This window comes from Dermochelys coriacea, chromosome 9 (genome assembly GCF_009764565.3).
Source record: "Dermochelys coriacea isolate rDerCor1 chromosome 9, rDerCor1.pri.v4, whole genome shotgun sequence".
Lineage (NCBI taxonomy): Eukaryota > Metazoa > Chordata > Testudines > Dermochelyidae > Dermochelys > Dermochelys coriacea.
This window is the reverse complement of record NC_050076.1, coordinates 20353266-20373060: the sequence shown is the minus strand read 5'-3', so window position 1 is coordinate 20373060 and position 19795 is coordinate 20353266.

Here is a 19795-nt window from a genome sequence, read left to right as displayed (position 1 = left end):
CTAAACCATAAACCCAAGAGCCCTACCTACCAGCCTCGTAATGTAGCTTAGGGAGTCCTAGCCACCTCAACCCTAACCATAGTCCATGGAGCTCTACATTCCACAACCCTAACCCTACCTTGGGGAGCACTACATGCACAGTGCTAACCCTGACCCAGGGATGTTATCTTCTATAAACCTAATCTGGTGAGGCAGCCTGAAACCTGCACCTCTAGTCCCAGGAGGCCTTCACCATCTCAACCCAGAACCTAGTCCAGGTAGCCCTACCCTCTGCAATTTTTACCCTAACCTGGGGGTTCTACTTTCCAAAAACTGAACCACTATTTGGGAGAGCTATAATCCCTTGAATCCTAACTCTAGCTGCAGGATGCCTAACCTGATCCTAACCTCGGAACCCTACCCTCAACAACCTAGAGCTGGGCCAATCTGTATTTTGTTTTGTTTGTTTTGTTGTTGTAGTGGTGGTGGTGGTGGCACTTCCAATAAATGAAACTTTTGTCTAAATGAGTCTGAATTTTTCAGACTTTGTTGAATTGAAGAACTCCAAACCAAGTCTGTTCCATAACAGAGAATGGAAACTGGCTCTTCGGATCTCAAATGAGACATATTCACAAATAGTTTCAGGTCGTCTGAAACTGCATGTTTGTTGAATAAATTATTAGTCCAGAAAGTCACTAAGTATAGCAGTTACTGCTGCCAGGTGCAACTCTAATAAAACCTTTAAAGACCATATTGTACCTTTCACTTCCATGGAATCTCCTATAATTTTTTTAACACAACTTGTTAGCACACAACTTGCCCTGCTTGTTCTTGTATGTGTATTTCTTGACTTCCTTGTATAAGTACTTTTATCTTTTGTTCTCACCTTTATACTATTTTCATAGCTGTGGTTTTAACATGCTATGAGACATGTGGTTAGGCTCCAACTCATTCTCTTTCCTAAGGTGTATATGGCCACTGAGGCCATGATCCTGCAGACAGATCCCTGGCAGTGGACCCTGCAGCCTTCATGGAGCCTTCAACCTTCCTGGGGATCTGCATGGGGTCAGGGCTGTGGCTGCATTTGCAGAATGGGGGCCTTCATTTGTTTTACATTATTGCAGGATGTTATGCTCTATCAAACATAGGCATTCACAAGTCAGGATGTTTTATATTGACTGTTATCCCAAAAAAAGAATGTTAAAGTAATAAAAATATTAGTCTTGGTCAACTAAGAGCCTCATTTTAACCCCACTGATGTCTGTCTTTTCATTGAGTTGAGTGTGCTTTGAATCAGGCCCCTGTGAAGTCTCATTCAACAGCTACTGCTGGAGTAATTCTGCACCAAAAAAATAAATTCTGTGCACAATATTTTAAAATTCTGCACATTTTTTGTCAAAATAATGCAAGTATAATCATGCCAGTTTCAATTATTGGGTAATTTATTGAAACACAATGGATGGGATCAGTTTTGGGACTAATCTTATTTAATCTTTTTATTACTGACCTCGGCACAAAAAGTGGTAGTGTGCTAATAAAGTTTGCAGATGATACAAAGCTGGGAGGTATTGTCAATTCAGAGAAGGATCGGGATATCATACAGGAGGATCTGGGTGACCTTGTAAACTGGAGTAATAGTAATAGGATGAAATTTAATAGTGAGAAGTATAAGGTTATGCATTTAGGGATTAATACAAGAATTTTAGTTATAAGCTGGGGGCGCATCAATTAGAAGTAATGGAGGAGGAGAAGGACCTTGGAGTATTGGTTGATCATAGGATGACTATGAGCTGCCAATGTGATATGGCTGTGAAAAAAGCTAATGCGGTTTTGGGATGCATCAGGAGAGGTATTTCCAGTAGGGATAAGGAGGTTTTAGTGCCATTATACAAGGCACTGGTGAGACCTCATCTGGAATACTGTGTGCAGTTCTGGTCTCCCATGTTTAAGAAGGATGAATTCAAACTGGAACAGGTACAGAGAAGGGCTACTAGGATGATCCGAGGAATGGAAAACTTGTCTTATGAAAGGAGACTCAAGGAGCTTGGCTTGATAAACTAACTAAACTTAACTAAAAGAAGGTTGAGGGGAGATATGATTGCTCTCTATAAGGGGAGTTAGTTCCTGTGGTGGGTCTCAAAATGGACAAGACTCTAGGGCAGCAACCCTCTGATGTTGGTGTTCAGTTGAGGAGTAGTGTATTACTGAAATCTAGTGAACTTCAGTTCACATTCATGAAGGGCAGAAGTGTTTAAGTTTGTACTTTTGATTTAGTATTTCTTGGAGAACACGAGAGAAGAATCCTGCAAGCCGTGGCCCTGAAAGAAGGGTGGAGCCTTAGAGGAATGCAGGTACACAATAAGCCCAGGAAGGAGCTGGTGAGAAAGGTCTGCAGATAGGCTGAGATGGGAAGAATCAGGGGAACTATTTAGGTACACTTGCCTACTTATTACAGGTTCCCTGGGTTAGAACACAGAGAAGAGGGAGGACCTGGGTTCACATATTGGCCCCTAGAAACAGTGGTGTGGAGACCTAGAGACCAGGGGATAGAGGACTACTGAGTTAGCACTTGGGTTAAACCTAGTTTGAGGCTGTGGGACTACAGTTTTGTTGGATTTTCAGTTACCTTAGAAGGAAGGGACTAAAAATGACCTGGACAAAGGGCCGAGTCACAAAAAGAGACAAACCACCATAGGGTCAGAATGGCTGTAAGCAGGGGATGCTAGATGAGAAACTCTCTACCAAATTCAGTCATGAGAGGGCAAGACTGAGTGCACTCCTCTGCAGGAGGAAAGATCTAGAAAGTGGGAGATCATCAAATCGGCTAAATAGGCTCAGACAAACATACGCTCAGCACTTGAAGTCACAGTATTGGTTAACCAATGCATAATACAACTTTAAAGCCTAGGTGTTGCATACAAGTATAGATAAGAGTGTACATATATCCCTCATTGGAAATGTAAAGTACTATAAGTCTCATCCATTTCCCCCCCACCCACACAAACACATAAATTCAAAAGAGAGGAGCTTGCAATGGAACAATTTTGCTACAGTCCTATTACCAGTAGATCACAAGAAAAGTTGCCTGCGTAGCTTTTGTTTCGTATGCATTGGGTCAGATCTGTACATTGAGCAGATTTACTTTCTGAACAGCATGGCAACTGAGTCACACCAGGGCTGAAATTGTTGGGCTTCTAGATTCTATGTGAGCTCAATCAATTTACTACAAGTACAAGATGACCACCATCCTGAGGCTTAAAATTTTGAAGCTATTGCTATTCCATTGGCCAGAATTAAATAACTTCTCAATGGCAGTCTCAGTTCTTCCTGTTTTGTTTTTTCTGTCCTTTCCATCATAGTTGTCCCTATGTTCCTCCAAATTGTGACGAATAGTTTGATTCATACAATAAGAAATTTTGCAACATGGACAGATTCTATAATATGACCTGTTATACATGACATTGTATTCAGTGTTGTCACTGGGCTAGGCGCAGAAGTAAAAAATGATACATGTAGTCTCACTTGAAGGAAGGTTTTACTCCCCCTCTCTCCCCCACCCTAACCTGAAATGGTACTACCTGTATGTTTGTATACTAGTGTAGTTTACTCAGGTGTTTCCTCACTTCATGGGGCATCTATATACAATATAGTTCATATAGATATATTATAATCTTCTGGGGTAGAAAAACAGGCTTTACTTGGTCTTAAAATCAAGAGGAATCATTTGTGTCTCTTTCTACAAATAATAGTGGAAAGGATGAAAAATGTTTTAATTTGTATGGTGGTGATGCTGTCACCTCACATTCTGCAAATTTGTATAGAAATAAAGACAGAACCTCATCTGGCATAAATTGCCATAGCTCCATGGCCTTCAACAAAGCTATGCCAATTTACACTAGCTGAGGATCCAATCCCGAAACTAAACTTTATAAAGTGTGCAATTATACCCCTTCTAGTAATGTAAGTCTGGACTAACCCTGCTGAGACATTACCTTCTACGACACATGATGTTGCAAGAAACTAATGGAGCATAAATCCCTGCATGAGAACTGGAGAGCAGGGAGAAAAGTTCCTACACAATAACTTTGATCCTTATGAATCTTTTAACTTTTTTAACAATCAGAATGTGATTAAACTCCGAGCATCCAAACTGTATAGACAATATGCCTGACGCTGCTGGATGTTTGAGATGTGGAGGAGAGCATAGAATCTTCTGGATGGAAAAAGGAAGCATATGCAGGGAGAAGAAGTAGCAGCTTTCATTCAGATGCATCTGTTCTATAACAGGAATTTCTCAGTTCAGTAAAATACGGGATTAATTTCTTTTTTCTGCCATTCTTTCTTCCATAACATAGACTTACTGCTCAAACAAAGTTGTATAGTATACTACAGAAAGTAATTTCAGCTAATTTGCTTTTATTGCATTTCAAGGTGCCCTATCCAGCCGTTCACTTTCCTAGTTGGTACAGTGAAAACTAAGGATGTTCTCATTACTATATTTCACTCCACTGAAGCTAAAAGTGTCTGGTTGTGATATTTTCCTTGCACTATATTAGTTTTTTTTACATTTCCAGTATTTAAAGAGAATTAATTTCATCCGAGACATTTTCATCCAGTATCAGGACACTTCTTAGGTGTCTGATCACCTTTTGGCCAATCACAGAGCTTCAAGTGATTTAGATGTGAGGGTCTCCCTTTGAATGAACACTGGGAAATTCTCAGTGCTTAAAGAAAGCAAGGTGGAATAATCACTGGAAGTGCACAGCAGGATACTGAGATAAGACTCAGAAGCAACATGAAAGGTTCAGGAGGAAAATGGAGATAGTGTACCTGAATTATGGTAAGAACCTTGCTTTCTCATGGGACCCCTTCCTTAGTTCACCCGTTGTGGCAAAACCATATTTTGGCCCTAAGATTATAAAGAATATGGTTCTTAAACTGAAGCAGACTGGTGATTTTTGAGCCAATATTTTTAATTTGAGTGACAGCAGCAGCTATGGATACTACATGAATGGCTTGGGATTTATCAGCCATTAGAAATTAACTCTCTAGTCAGCAGTCAATTGGAAATGATCTGATAGACTAATTCCTAATGGATGAGGGTCTACATTACACAACACTTTGCAATTAATATATACCACTGTTTTCAGCAGAGAAACCAAGGGCAAAATGGGCAATGAGATCAAAACACCTTCCCATCCAACTTAGCCTACTTGCAGTTGCATCAACAGGGTGATGTGGAGAAGCTTTTTCTGAAACTATCTGCACTAGACACGTGTGGCTAAAGAGAAGACATTAGTCTCTGGCAACTTTCATAAGCTATACATTATTTAATAAATATTTTCAAAGGAATGGAATGCTGTGTACTTAAAGACCTGGTTTACAGACACCTAAGATTGCTCTTAGTGCTACTTAGGAAGTATCATTACAGAAGATGGAAAATCGGATATTGTAGTTGGCACAGAATATCAAGAATGAAAGACAACCTGGAAAATCAAATATCTGATGAGAAGGGACAAAAAATTGAAAACTAAATTCCAACACTTAAAATTACATTTGCTCTGTGTTAAATTATGGCTGTGAAACATGGACACAAACAATTGATAAAAAAAGTCCTTCAAATTGTGGTATTATAGAATTCTGGAAATTATGGATCCCGTAACTAATGAAAAAGTATTGGAGATTATTGGAACTCTGCAAATGCTAGTCAGATCTTATGAAAAGAGGGATTTGATTTGCAGGCCATATTTTAAAAAAAGTTCAGTGAACAATGCATGTTTATGGGTGCTGGAAGAGAAAATTGATGGCAGAAGAACATGAGGCAGAAAAATAACATTGTGTGTGGAAAATGTGAATCAAAGAAATGTAGAGCTGAGTGGATCAAAAGGATTATTCAGGCACAAAGATTAGCAGGGTATCATACAGTATGAGCTACCATCAATCCAAACCTCCAATAATGGAGATGCTACATAAGAAGATGCTACATTGTTCTTGTTGTTGTCTTTTTCTAGTCCACACTTATCTTTTTTTGTAATTAGGTTCAAAACTCCTTTTTCTTGTCTCTCCTCCTGTTAAATCAAAGAAAGTCTTGCTGTTAATTTCATTGGGACCAGGCTCCGGACCAGGTTCAGAACCTTCATGGTTTGAGGCTGAAGCTGTTGGTAACCGCAGTGTGTATTTAATGAAGATCAATGCAGCACTACTTGTTAGAGATCTGTGTAATCAAAGCGTAATAGAACACTGCTACTTGGGTCATAAAAGTTTTTTGAAAGCTAAATTCTGAGAATTTAAAACTGACTGGAATCCAAAAAGTCTTAAAATAAACATTCCAGATTTCATCTATTTTTATGGCTACTTAGAACAATAATGTTAAAATGTTATTGAGCTGGAAGTTATCCAGGTCTCATAATCAAAAGCACTTTGCATATTTATAACTGACTTGTTTAAAATTTAAAAGCATTGTGTAGCATAATTCTTAAGAGTTTTATTTGTTTTGGCTAAGAATAAATCTGATTTTACAACGTGCCTGTATAAACTACCTGAAAGGGGGTTTCAAAGAGGATGGCTCTAGACTGTTCTCAATGGTAGCAGATGACAGAACGAGGAGTAATGGTCTCAAGTTGCAATGGGGGAGGTTTAGATTGGATATTAGGAAAAACTTTTTCACTAAGAGGGTGGTGAAACACTGGAATGCGTTACCTAGGGAGGTGGTAGAATCTCCTTCCTTAGAGGTTTTTAAGGTCAGGCTTGACAAAGCCCTGGCTGGGATGATTTAACTGGGACTTGGTCCTGCTTTGAGCAGGGGGTTGGACTAGATGACCTTCTGGGGTCCCTTCCAACCCTGATATTCTATGATTCTATGATTCTATGAAACCTTTCCATTACAGTACACCACATGCCATAAACTATTAATAACTATATTTTGGCCACTGCTTTCTAGCACTTCACCATGCTTACAAATCTTCATGTTGTGTAAATCAGATTTTCACCACTTGAGGATCTGACTCACGAAGTACAAAAAACCATAGAAAAGATGTTGACCCTCATTCTGCTCTCAAAATGGTGGGAATTAGAAATAGCTCTATTAAAATGAGCGGTTACTTACTGCCATTGGAAAGTCTTTCCAGTGACTGCAGTGTTTGAATGCTAAATTACAGAAGGGCTATACATTGACCAGTGTGAGTGTACACAGATCACAGAAGAACACAAGCAACAATACAGAATGGAATTCTTCTTGAACATTTTTATGTTGTACCAGGTTCTGATCTCAGTTATGTCACTACAAACCTGCACCGCTGTAAATCTAGAACAGCTGGATTGCAGTCAATAGCATCACTCTAGATTTACAGTGATTTAATGGATCAGAATTTTGGTCCAATAATTGTCAACAAAAATTTGTGCTCAGGGAAAACCAAAATGTCTGAAGAAAAGCCTGGGTTTGCCTTATACCAGGGATTGGCAACCTTTGGCACACTGCCTGTCAGGGAAATCTGCTAGCGGGCTGGGACGATTTGCTTACCTGCAGTGTCCAGAGGTTTGGCCAATAGGGGCTGTGGGAAGGGGCTTGGGCTGAGGGATGTGCTAGACTCCACTTCCCACAGCCCCCATTGGCCTGGAACGGCAAACTGCGGCCAGTGGGAGCTGCAATAGGCAGAACTTGCGGATGCTGCAAGCCTGTCAGCAGATTTCCCTGAAGGGCCATGTGCCAAAAGTTGCCAATCCTGGCCTTACACAATTAAGAAATCAGTCAGACAGTTTATCCATGTGAAAACACAACCATCTAATGCTGCCAGGGTCTGTCCCCCATCCATCATGTATTGATATATCACTAGTAAGGCTCAAACAAGCTGAAGCTGCCTCTGGGCTCCTCTAGTTTATGCTCAGAATTTCCCCAAGTATTCTGGCAAGTACATGTGCTAGCTTCTAATAACTGTGATCAGAATATGGCTCTGTGGTTAAGATTCATTTAAGATATTTCTCACCCTCCCGGTTTCTCAACTCCATTTTGTTTCCCTGCAAATGTTTGTAGATTTGTATCAAATGCTACATGCAGGAAGAAAGTGACCTAACGTATGTGAGTTCAATCCTTGAGGGGGCTATTTAGGGATCTGGGGCAATTTAAGTATACATGTCCTATTATGTCACTTTTCATCTCATCTACACAATCCTCCAGTATTAGAGGTGAGTTACTAATGATATCAGGATCCCTACTTTATATATATTCTCCATAAAGAAATATACACTATAGCAGTTTAAATGATCCTTCTAAAATACACTAGGCTAGGTTTATATATAGCAGATCTTTTTTATGGTTTCATAAAACATGTTACATAATATAAACTGGGAATTATTAAGATGAACACATCTTTTTGTTAAAAGGTGAAATAGAAAAAACACGGTTGTAATTTAGCTTTAGATTTATTGACTAAGTCAACCTTTCTGACATATATTTCCCCCTTCGTTTTCATTCAGCACTCCATATTAATGTTAATAGGAGTGGAGCTGACATTCCTGAGCACATCAAGGAGATGCAATGCTCCTAGGACTCTATCCAAAAGCTTTACATTTTTTGTAACCAATGACTCCACCAGGTCTGTCTTTCCATTTTCTCCACTATTAAGTCATTGGCTTCTATAGAATTTTCAAATATGTCTCTAAATATAAACCATTTGGTGCACTGGTCATTTCTCAGACCCAAGACACATAACTGAAAATGAGAAAAAGGAATAATTTCTAAATTAATCACCCTACTGGATCATGGATAATACCAAAACCAACAAACTCAGAGTTGTTTCTGATCAGAAACAAGTATGCTTGTTTGTCTCATTTTTATTGAGTAGTATCTGATGGACAGGACAAGCCATGGACAAGAATGAGTGGTGACACTCTACTGCTTCCTCTGTCTGCAAAGATGCTCTGGGATAAGAGAGAAAGATCATCTGATTATCTCTTTCCAGATCTGTCTGTCTCTCCTACGTTGTCTGTCTTGCCGGTATTTTTCACTAATATACAATTCTTAAATTTCTCATGGTCCAGCTGAGCACATTGTGTTCAAGGTGTTGTCTACTCCATTGTGATTATTTTTCTGTGGTACAAGTTCCAGGAACAGGCTATTGTGGCTAAAGATAATAAGGTATTGATTAGCACACACACAATCCAATTGAAAAGACCCTTCTTTTTCATTGACAAGTGTTTTTGAATTAGTTAATTGAAATCCAGAAGCTTTAAGTGCAGATGCTTCAGTCCTATGTTATCCTTGATTATTACACAACTTGTTTCTTAATGGACATTGAGCTGACATTTGATGTTAGACCAAAACTAATTTAGGAAAAGTGACCGAGAATGTGCTTGTTTAAAAAAGGCACTGTTTGTAATTGCCACAATCACATTCAGTTTTTTTCTTTCAAAATTTAATTTTTAGCATAACATACCTAGGATTTTGTCCTCAGAATGGTTTCTGAATGTCTGGGATCATTATAACATTCACTGTTGTGCAGCTCAGATCCTAACAAATCCCAGGTTGTTGGGAAACCGATGTTCCCCATGAAAATTTCATCATAAAGCTTAAAGGTTAGCATTGAAAATGTTTTTATTGAACTTTCAAAAATGGTTTCTTTAGGTTTCCCCCCCCCCCCCCAAAAAAAAAACCCTGTCATTTTCCTACAGAAATATCTATTTAGACAAAATGTTCTTCCCCTTTTGTGGACTTTATCACAAAATGGGAAAACAGGTTTCCAGAATATCTCCCCTTTTCTTTCTTCAGGGCTTCAATTCAGCAAAGCACTCACTAGGTAGCACAAAATCTAAAAATTTCTTCCCACAGAGGCAAAACTCCTCCTGATCTGATCATGAGTTTTGCCCAAATACTGAATGAATAGCTTCTGTTTATAGATAGTCTGTTTATGCAAACTTCATTTTCTGTGCTTTAAAGCAGCATTATATATACACTTCACCTTTCAATGAGTTTTGGGGGGCAGGAAGGAACTACAACATATTCATAATGAAAGAAGAAAGCTAAATCTACTCTAGTGTGGGAAGCAATAGTACCTTTACCGACAGGTGGTTATTCAAGCAAAATTAATCAATAGGCATTGAATTCATGAAAAGTAGAAAGGAACAGTAAAAGGAAAGAGAACCAGACAGAGGCAAAGAGATAAAAAAACTCCAGATTTTATTACTCTAATGGCCAGTGGGTGGTGGTGGTTCATGTAACCTCTACTGCATTTATTGCTCATTGATTCACTTTAGTCATCATTAGACTGTGATCTAAATATTTTGCTGTCTATGCATAATTACACACAGAGAGCTGATCTAGGATATGTTAGCTTCAGTGGAAATTTGTCTGACATAGTCATAGTATTTAAACATTCATGATATATCAATACTTGCATTAAATTCTAGTATTTAGTCAAACTTAAAGCTGCATGGTAGAAGTCCATTGATAATTTCTTTTTCATCCTTGTAACTTCCACTGCACAACTGCATGTTGGCTAAGGCAGATCCATCCATTCACAAGTCTTGAATTTATACAAATAAATATGATTGAAGGAACAGTATTAAAGAATCATCACATAAGTGAAAATAATGTGCTTATATATTCTATATAAATCTTACCATTGCTGATTCAGCTGCAGCATATCTAACATTGAGCATGGCATCATTTAACCATGATTTGCAGGAGTAAAGATTCTGTGTAATCATTAACACATCAACTTCTTTCTTTCTATCTCTTTAATGAGTTAAGTCTATTTTATCTGAGACTCAACACATAATAACTGGAAGTGTGTTGCCACTCCTTATATTTATCATAATAGTGTCTGTTCCTTCTCAATAGATTAAAATTATAAAAAATATTGAAGAGCAAGTCATAGGCTCATTAACATTATCACTAATCATCAAGAGAGAGTAAAGATGTGTCAGGTGGCAAAGGATCAAACCCTCACATAATCAAAAAACAAAGATTTGTCAATATCTTAGTGATTAATGGGGTATTAAACACAAAGGACATGCCACATTGTTACCCAGAGTTCTTTCAACCGAAAGCTCTTCGTAACTTTTACTCTATGCGAGATGGTGTCAGGAAATAAATCAGGGGAGACACGGCCCTTCAACCGATAGATGGCTGGCACAAACAGGACAACACAAGAGCGATTTCACTTAAAGCTAAACTTTACTTAGTCTCAAGCACTTATAAACATGTCTGCAACAGGTTAGTAAAACATCCCCAACCCTTAATAATTACCAAAGCTGAGTGTGGCTCTCGAGTGGCATGGTGGCAGCCCATCTGCTAGTGGGGAACACAAGATGCATCCAGAGGGAGAGTCCAGTCCTGAAGAGTCCCCCTACCTCGAACTTTTTCCCCTTATTTATACATTAGTAATAGAATGACATATCCCTTAAAGCAAACTTGTTAAGTAAGCAGTTTCAATGGTCAAGCGAGAGGTTCCTTCTGATTATCGAATAACCAGATATGGGTGTTTCCAGAGTTTGCAGCCTTGAGGCCCCAGTAGACATTCCTGGGGGACATCCTGTTCTTCTGAGATACATGTATCAGCAACTACAACATAATTCTTATCAGGAAGGACGCGGGGTCAAGCTGCCCTTTCTGTGGCACACAACCCCCTCCTCCCCCCCCCCCCCGCCTTGGTTAAGCTATGCCTGCTGACTTGGCTAATTTAAAGCCTGCTGACTTGGTTGCTTTTAGCAATAAGCCATAGTGGTTTCAGGCACTTTACTGGTTTGCCAAGGTCTCGCCGTACAATATGTTTAAATATTCTGTCTTAAAAACTAAAATGGACTTTTAAAAACTGCCTATTTTGTTAACTTTAAAGCATTTCCATGAAACAGGCTTTACCTAGGATCATATGCCCACTTTGTAACAACCACTCATTGCAGACCTCTTTTAAACAACAAATTATTTTAATACAAGACTCTACAAGGAATTACTAATGCTACTTTACTTTGTGGAAGATACCTTTTATTACACAACATCTGTGACTGACAGTCAGACTCACTAAATTTATATCTTCAGACAGAACTTACAGTTACTTCATGTCAGAGGGACACACTGTGTTGTAAAGCACCAATAATGTGCTGAAGTCCTGCAAAGTGTGGAAAAAGCCAGAATCTCTGACGTAAAAAAGGAGAGGTTGAAGAATAAACCAACGGTTCCCAAACTGAACTGGTGGTTCATGGAACAGTTGTTGGTGCTCCATTGTCTGGTCACAGGACATTGGCTCCTTTTCCTTATTTTCATCCACTAAGTATTCCTTTGTAAGACAAATATATGTTAAGGGTGGGATTTTGAAAAGCTCAGAGCGATAGCCTAATTCTGCTGTCCTTGAAGTCAATGATAAAATGCCCATTGATTTATACCATCTTTCCATGCATATATTTGCTGTGGCTTACACAGGAATTTTATATGATTTTGAATAGGAAGGAAGTTGCCCATGAGACAAGCTGTCTATTGAAATGTGGTGCACACCATGAAAAAGTTTGAAAGTCCATGAATTTACACTATTAATAATGTAAAATAAAATATATCTCAGAGGGATAGTGTGAAGAGAAGCTCACCTTTCTGAGACAACTTGCCTCTTTGATAGTGGCAAAAGCTCAACAGAAGGCAAACACTGACACCAGTTGCATGCAGCAGTTTCTGACTGGAAAGGAAGATAGGGCCAGGGATCTAGAAATGGGTGATGACCAATCTCTTATACATTACATGCTAAAAATTACAGGAAGATGTATATTCATGTCACAATATTGTGCTTATGTGTGATCATTTCCCTCCTTGATCTCAGGTGTGCTGCATCACTTTTTTCATTTCAGAAAGAGAATGAATTTTTGTAGCCTTTTATGGGCATCCAATTTACTGGCCATGTTTGTTTTAGAAATGAACACTGCCAGTTTGTCTGGCTCTGAACAATCAATACCTGAAACAGTTTGAGGACAAAGACTGTAATCCCCTCCTCCCCAAAAGCATTCTTTACTCTTGTGAGAAGCTTAAAAGAAAATAAACTGCCAAAAATGTGTATTATTTAGTCCTCTGAATTCTGAGTTGGGTAAAATTAGTATCTGTTCCAACTGTTCCTTGTTTGTTTGCACATTGCCTATTTTCTCCATTTCCCATATTGTCTTTTGTTCTATTTTGGTTTAATTCTTAGTTACGTGTCTACTTTACAATTTATGTTTCTTATTCCTATCCCAGCTCAGATTTTTTGATCTCTTGATATTGAGTGAAATAGACTTTTGAGCAAATTATCACACTTTTTTGTCCTATTTACATTAATTTTAGATATTTATTTTTTTGAACCAGTCTCCAATCTCCTTTTCATTTTTCAGGTTGGGGACTGAAGTTCTCAGTAGGAGACGTATGTCGCTACTGCCACATAAGCTGAAAAATCACGTTAGAGCTAAGAAATTTTAATATTTCATTAATGGTATTTATTACAATGCGAAAGATTATCTTATGTTTATCTTTTTACAGAGAGCATCAAACTTACAGTTAGTTCAGTCCTAAGAACTCCTATAAACAAAAGATTTGAAGCCAAAGTCTGTCCTAATATAAAGACATCTGAACTCATCCAAAGTCACTGTAACTTCCTGTGTTTTATACGAGAGCTGGATTTGTCCCTGTTTAAGTTTTTTTAAGAAAATAACATTAGCCTATCCCCTTTAAGGCAGAAAGCTAGGGATGTGACTTAGAAGCTTAAATCTAGACTGGTACTTCTAAGTCAATTAGACACATTTGAAAATCCCACCCTAAAATATTACAGAAGACTCAGTTGAAATTAACAACAACAACAAATCAAAGGTGACCAGGGAATCTAAAAAGGAATTCTTAAATTGAAAGACACGAGAGCATGACAGAGAGAAGAACATTAAACAAAAAATCCCAGTAAGGCCTCAATCTTGCGATGTGTTCCTTAGCCCTGGTCTACACTAGGCATTGAGGTCAAATTTAGCAGCGTTAAATCAATTTAACCCTGCAGCCGTCTACATGACGAAGCCCTTTTTTTCGACTTAACGGGCTCTTAAAATCAATTTCCTTACTCCACCCCCGACAAGGGGATTAGCACTGAAATCGGTTTTGCTGGGTCGAATTTGGGGTACTGTAGATGCAATTAGACAGTATTGGCCTCTGGGAGCTATCCCAGAGTGCTCCATTGTGACCGCTCCGAACAGCACTTTCAACTCAGATGCACTGACCAGGTAGACAGGAAAAGGCCCGCGAACTTTTGAATTTAAATCTCCTGTTTGGCCAGCGTGGCAAGCTGCAGGTGACCATGCAGAGCACATCAGCAGAGGTGACCATACAGAGCTCATCAGCAGAGGTGATCATGAGGGAGTCCCAGAATCGCAAAAGAGCTCCAGCATGGACTGAACGGGAGGTATGGGATCTGATCGCTGTATGGGGAGAGGAGTCCGTGCTATCAGAACTACGTTCCAGTTTTTGAAATACCAAAACATTTGTGAAAATCTCCCAAGGTATGAAGGACAGAGGCCATAACAGGGACCCGAAACAGTGCTGCATGAAACTTAAGGAGCTGAGGCAAGCCTACCAGAAAACCAGAGAGGCCAACGGCCGCTCCGGGTCAGAGACCCAAACATGCCACTTCTATGATGAGCTGCATGCCATTTTAGGGGGTTCAGCCACCACTACCCCAGCCATGTTGTTTGACTCCTTCAATGGAGATGAAGGCAACACGGAAACAGGTTTTGGGGACGAGGAAGATGATGATGATGAGGTTGTAGATAGCTCACAGCAAACAAGCGGAGAAACCGGTTTTCCCGACAGCCAGGAACTGTTTCTCACCCTGGACCTGGAGCAAGTGCTCCCCGAACCCACCCAAGGCTGCCTCCTGGACCCACCAGGCGGAGAAGGGACCTCTGGTGAATGTACCTTTTAAAATACTATACAAGGTTTAAAAGCCAGCATGTTTAATGATTAATTTGCCCTGGCATTCGTGGCTCTCCTGAATATACTCCCAAAGCCTTTGCAAAAGGTTTCTGGGGAGGGCAGCCTTATTCCATCCACCATGGTAGGACACTTTACCACTCCAGGCCAGTAGCACGTACTCAGGAATCATTGCAGAACAAAGCATTGCAGTGTATGTTTGCTGGCATTCAAACAATATCCGTTCTTCATTTCTCTGTGTTATCCTCAGGAGAGTGATATCATTCATGGTCACCTGGTTGAAATAGGGTGCTTTTCTTAAGGGGACATTCAGAGGTGCCCGTTCCTGCTGGGCTGTTTGCCTATGGCTGAACAGAAATGTTCCCCACTGTTAGCCACATGGTGGGGGGAGGCAAAATGCAACCTTGTAATGAAAGCACATGTGCTATATATGTAATGCTAACAGCAAGGTTTACCATGAAAGAGTGTATCCATTGTTCTATAAAATGTGTCTTTTTAAATACCACTGTCCCTTTTTTTTTCTCCACCAGCTGCATGTGTTTCAAGATCACAGGATCATCTTCTTCTCAGAGGCTAGCGAAGATTAGAAAGCGAAAAAAATGCACTCACGATGAAATGTTCTCTGAGCTCATGCTGTCCTGCCACTGACAGAGCACCGATGAATGCATGGAGGCAGACAATGTCAGAGAGTAGGAAAGCACAAAATGACTGGGAGGAGAGGTGGCGGGCTGAAGAGAGTAAGTTGGGGGCTGAAGAGAGGGCTGAAGCTGAAAGGTGGCAGCAGCGTGATGAGAGGAGGCAGGATTCAATGCTGAGGCAGCTGGAGGATCAAACTCATATGCTCCAGCGTATGGTTGAGCTGCAGGAAAGGCAGCAGGAGCACAGACCACTGCTACAGCCCCTGTGTAACCAACCGCCCTCCTCCCCAAGTTCCACAGCCTCCTCACCCAGATGCCCAAGAACGCCTCCGGCCACCCGCCACTCTACCCCAGAGGATTGCCTAAGTAACAGAAGGCTGGCATTCAGTAAGTTTTAAAATTTTAAACTTTTAAAGTGATGTGTGGCCTTGTCCTTCCCTCCTCCACCACCCCTCCTAGGCTACCTTGGTAATTATCCCCCTATTTGTGTGATGAATTAATAAAGAATGCATGAATGTGAAGCAACAATGACTTTATTGCCTCTGCAAGTGGTGATCGAAAGGAAGTGGGGAGGGTGGTTAGCTTACAGGGAAGTAGAGTGAACTAAGGGGCAGGGGGTTTCATCAAGGAGAAACAAACAGAACTTTCACACCATAGCCTGACCAGTCATGAAACTGGTTTTCAAAGCTTCTCTGATGTGCCCCGCACCCTCCTGTGCTCTTCTAACCGCCCTGGTGTCTGGCTGTGCCTAACCAGCAGCCAGATGATTTGCCTCATCCTCCCAGCCCACCATAAATGTCTCCCCCTTACTCTCACAGATATTGTGGAGCGCACAGCAAACAGTAATAGCAGTGGGAATATTGGTTTCTCTGGGGTCTAACTGAGTCAGTAAACTGCGCCAGTGTGCTTTTAAACATCCAAATGCACATTCTACCACCATTCTGCACTTGCTCAGGCTGCAGTTGAACAGCTCCTGACTACTCTCCAGTCTGCCTGTGTATGGCTTCATGAGCCAAGGCATTAAGGGGTAGGCTGGGTCCCCAAGGATAACTATAGGCATTTCAACATCCCCAACGGTTATTTTCTGATCTGGAAAGAAAGTCCCTTCCTGCAGCTTTTGAAACAGACCAGAGTTCCTGAAGATGCGAGCGTCATGTACCTTTCCAGGTCATCCCACGTTGATGTTGGTGAAACATCCCTTGTGATCCACCAATGCTTGCAGCACTATTGAAAAGCACCCCTTGCAGTTTATGTACTCGCTGGCTTGGTGCTCCGGTGCCAAGATAGGGATATGGGTTCCGTTTATGGCCCCACCACAGTTAGGGAATCCATTGCAGCAAAGCCATAGCAAAGCTATGACCTGCACATTTCTTAGGGTCATTACCCTTGATATCAGCAGATCTTTGATTGCGTTGGCTACTTGCATCACAGCAGCCCGCACAGTAGATTTGCCCACTCCTAATTGATTCCAGACTGACAGGTAGCTGTCTGGTGTTGCAAGCTTCCACAGGGCTATTGCCAGTCGCTTCTCAACTGTGAGGGCTGCTCTCATCTTGGTATTCTTGCGCCTTAGGGCAGGGGAAAGCAAGTCACAAAGTTCCATGAAAGTGCCCTTACGCATGCGAAAGTTTCGCAGACACTGGGAATCGTTCCAGACCTGCAACACTACGTGGTCCCACCAGTCTGTGCTTGTTTCCCGGGCCCAGAATCGGCGTTCCACCGTAGGAGCCTGCCCCATTATCATCATGATGCCCACATTGGCAGGGCCCATGCTTTGAGAGAAGTCTATGTCCATGTCCTCATCACTCTCGTAACCACGCTGACGTCGCCTACTCACCCGGTTTCACTTTGCCAGGTTCTGATGCTGCATATACTGCTGGATAATGTGTGTGGTGTTTAACGTGCTCCTAATTACCCAAGTGATCTGAGCAGGCTCCATGCTTGCCATGGTATGGCGTCTGCACAGAAAAAAGGCGCGGAATGATTGTCTTCTGTTGCCCTGATGGAGGGAGGGGCAACTGACAACATGGCTTACAGGGTTGGCTTACAGGGAATTAAAATCAATGAAGGGGGTGGCTTTGCGAGAAACTGAATGGCCGCCTCAAGGATAGAACTCAAAACCTCAAGGATAGAACTCAAAACTGGGTTTAGCAAGCCGTTGATTTCATAGAGGGAGGAAGGGATGGAGGAGAAAATGAATACAAAACAAATCTTGTCTATTCTTGTTTGAGCCACTTCATCTATCTTTATACATCTTGCTGGCAGCAGACTGTGCAGTACGACCGCTATCCATCGTCACCTCCTGGATGCTCGGCAGAAGATGGTGCAGTATGACTGCTGGCATCATCTTCTGCTGGCTGCGGATTAAAAGACAGTGCACTGCTGGTAGGACTCAATTGCCATGAGACAAAACAAGGGAAATGACCTGGCTGAGTCACTCCCATGGTTGCTCAGGCACCCGGTTAAAAGAGCACCCAGGACTATGTCGAAGACGGCTACCAGTCATACTGCACTGTCTGCTGCCAAAAGGCAATAAACTGCTGCTGTGTAGCAATGCAGTACCATGTCCGCCAGCACCCAGGAGACATACGGTGACGGTTAGCTGAGCAGGCTCCATGCTTGCCGTGGTATGGCGTCTGCACAGGTAACTTAAGAAAAAAGGTGCAAAACGATTGTCTGCCCTTGCTTTTAGAGGGAGGGAGGGAACGGGGGCCTGACGATATGTACCCAGAACCACTCGCGACAATGTTTTAGCCTCATCAGGCACTGGGATTTCTACCCAGAATTCAAATGTGCGGTGGAGACTGTGGGAACTGTGGGATAGCTACCCACAGTGCAAAGCTCCAGAAGTTGACGGTTGCCTCGGTACTGTGGACAAACTCCGCCGACTGCATGACTTAGAGCATTTGTGTGGGGACACACACACTCAACTGTATAAAAACGCTTTTTACAAAACTGACTTCTATATTGACCAAAAAGAAAAGGAGTACGTGTGGCACCTTAGAGACTAACAAATTTATATGAGCATAAGCTTTTGTGAGCTACAGCTCACTTCATCGGATGCTACTCTGAAACCTGTCATAAATTTGACCTAATTTCGTAGTGTAGACATACCTTAGTGGCAGACCCCTGTGCCCAGTTATAGCAGAATCAGCATCTTAGAGAATTAGTCTGGCAAAACAGCAGTCCCTGCACTGCTTTTTGACTGGATTTTTCTTTTTTTTAATAAAATATTAAAAGAAATAGCATAATTCCCAAAAGTCTCACTGGTAGGAAAGACTCCTATTAGAAATAACAGTGTGCTTTCCTAGTTTAATTTTAAAATTAGATTAGATTAGAAATGAACAGAGGGAAAAAATATTTGAAAGCATTTTCAATTAGTGACCATTGATCTGGTATAACAAAAGAAAGGATTGCTATTTGTGGTTGCATTTAAAGAGTAACTGGTGAAGACTGTCTGCTTGACAATGAGCAACAGCACCAAAAGAAGCGTTATGCCTGTTTCTGAGAGTGGAAAAAATTAAAGCTTTTGAATATATTACAAGTATTATTGCTAAACTATTATTTTGTTAAATACCATTTTACATGAGCATGTCTTTCATTATAAAAATATAAAATGTAGAGAGAAAGAAACATATGAATATTGCCAGGTTCGTTGTGATTGACTGAAATAATGTGTCTGATTTGGAAAGCAGAAGAAACAGTGGGTCAGACGGTCCACGTTTTTTCATGGCTGAGCTAAAATCTAGACAACGTCCCTCATAGCCCCAAACACAGTTAAAGAGCAAATCCCTGCTCCAGAGGGAACACACTCTATTAAAAAACAAAACAAAAAATAAGCAGATGAAGGATTGGGGACAGGGATGTAACATGCAAGCAAATTAATATGCTGACAACCTGGCATTGCTTTGTTGTTTGCATGAGCTGGCAGCTGTGTTTTTTGGGAATATGTATTAAATACACTAAAATAATAGTTTGGTGGTGTGGGGGGGTTATGAATGCATTTATCTTTCCCAAATAAAAACTCACAGAAAAGAAGAAAACGTTGATGACCTATAACTAGTTAAGAAAGTCAACCTTTGTCCCTGAACACATTTACCTGAGTAATAACAAAATCACAATGAAAAACCCTCTTTCCACCATCAGTCACATTGAAACCACTATTGGTACTTTATTAAAAAGAGACAAAACAGCAAAGTACATTTAAGGCAGCAGTATTCAAGTCAGCCCTGGTGGGAAAGGAGTACAATTCTTTCTTCAA